The sequence below is a fragment of the Taudactylus pleione genome, unplaced genomic scaffold (genome assembly GCF_031769625.1).
Source record: "Taudactylus pleione unplaced genomic scaffold, aTauple2 ptg000089l, whole genome shotgun sequence".
Taxonomy (NCBI): domain Eukaryota; kingdom Metazoa; phylum Chordata; class Amphibia; order Anura; family Myobatrachidae; genus Taudactylus; species Taudactylus pleione.
This window is the reverse complement of record NW_028284491.1, coordinates 2,696,254-2,698,429: the sequence shown is the minus strand read 5'-3', so window position 1 is coordinate 2,698,429 and position 2,176 is coordinate 2,696,254. Positions and strand designations below refer to the sequence as shown.

Genomic DNA, 2,176 nt, shown 5'->3' with positions numbered 1-2,176 from the left:
GACAACAATATGAATTTGAAATTTACTTCCAATTTTAATAGAACTTCCATAGAATTTCTGGACTTGGTATTGACAGGGGATAATGAGATGATCTGCACAAGTAACTACATTAAAAAAGTTGATACAAACAGTTACTTACATTATAAAAGTAATCATCTGAAGAGTTGGAAGGACAATATTCCGTATTCACAATTCCACAGGATCAAACGTAATTGTAGTACTCCAACTATGTGTGATCAACAGATCCAAATCTACCAAGAAAGATTTCAAAATAAAGAATACCCGGAAGAAATAATTGGGAGAGCAATTCAAAAAACTACAAATCTGGTGAGGTCCGAATTACTAATATATAAACAGAAGGTGAAAGAAGAAAATAAAATAATCCCCTTCATCACCACCTATAGTGGACAGGAAAAAAAGATAAGGGCGACACTTTCAAAACATTGGAACATCTTGCTGTTGGACCCTATTTTAAAGGATGTGATTCCACCAAAGCCACCCACTGTGTTCAGGAAAGCCAAAAGCCTTAAAGACTCGTTAGCACCAAGTCTCCTGAGAAGTGACACAACAGAACCCATTAGAACATTACCAAAATGTGTTGGATGTTACAAATGTGGTCGATGTAATATCTGTAAATATTTGAATCCACAAAGGAAGATCTTTAAGAATCATGATAATTCGAAGGAATATAAAATAAAGGAATTCATGAACTGTAATTCTACATCAGTGATCTACCTGTTAGAGTGTTCATGTGGTACTAAATATGTGGGAAAAACAAAGAGGCCCCTCAAGTTAAGGATGCAGGAACATGTGAGGAATATCAAGAATAAAGTAGAAAATCACATGGTCTCAAGACATTTTAATACACACCATGGATCCAACCCAGAAGAATTGTCCTTTAAAGCAATAGAACATGTAACCATGGGAGAGAGAGGGGGAAATCTGGGCAAGAAACTTGCTCAACGTGAAATGTTCTGGATCTTCGAATTAAACACTTTATTTCCCATGGGGTTTAACGACAACTATGAAATAGCTCCTTTTATATGACTTAAGACACAATGATAGCGGTATAATATACGTTATCATGTACCAAGGCGATTAAAGACAACTTTATAGATAAAAAAAAAAAAAGGAAGCAAAAGTTTGGACTACAGTATTATTATTAAAACATGTTCTTATTTATGATATGGAGGGTGATGAAGCTGAAATGCGATTGATTACAGGTCCTTGTGGAGCAAAGTCCATAAATCTATGCATAAGTGAACACATACCTACAACCATACCAACATGTCAATGCCCAATCTCGTCTGATCTTGGAAGCGAAGCATGATTGGGCCTGGTCAGTACTTGGATGGGGGACCTCCTAGGAAGACCAGGTGTTGTAGTAAAATTGTGAATGGGAATAAAATGGCATATAGAATATGATATGGCTCCGAGTCTTGTTTTACAATTTTGCACCTGCATCAGTCACCTTTCCATCTAACATGTAATTTTTATGAATATAAACCTATTATTTAGTTGGTATCCATAGACTATTGTCTTTTTGTATAGTTCACTTTCTGCATTGACAATCAGGGAATGGAGTCTTTGATTAAATAGCTCATCATATTTGTGTCTGCCTTAATTTTCTCCTCTTTTTCAGGATACGTGTTAATGGTCAATAAAGACGTTTAGCATCCCAGAATAAGAATGCTAATTCCTCCCAGTTCTTTATTGAATGGCACTGGTCATAGCATCTAGGAACTACAAAGATGGCTGCCACAGGTTATGAAAGAACTACCAAGATGGCCGCCGTCCCTATCCGAAGTATTATAACGATCCATAAATATTGGAAGAACAGTGATGGAATACAAACAGTCAAGGAAAAACATTGAACATCTTATGTTAAGAATGGCAAACCTCTGTGTTCCGATTGACCCCGATTAGTGTTTGACATAGCACTCAAAACCATAAAGACGACTGCTACAAGTGGTAAAAGAACTACAAAAATGGCCGCCGGCTTCATGTAAAAGAACTACAAAAATGGCCGCCGCTTTAATGTAAAAAAACTACAAAAATGGCTGCCGCCTTCATCTAAAACGACCTCATGGTCTACTAATACAATTACAAGCGAGCGACACATCCTCCGGTGGGGATCTGGAGATGGAAAAATAACATCTTAATAGCTATTTAGTGG

At 36.8% G+C, this 2,176-nt stretch overlaps 1 pseudogene; it reads left to right on the top strand.

The window, feature by feature from the left end:
* Window positions 1-1,269: 1,269 nt before the first annotated feature.
* Window positions 1,270-1,388, top strand: LOC148527287 (5S ribosomal RNA; annotated as a pseudogene).
* Window positions 1,389-2,176: the final 788 nt, after the last annotated feature.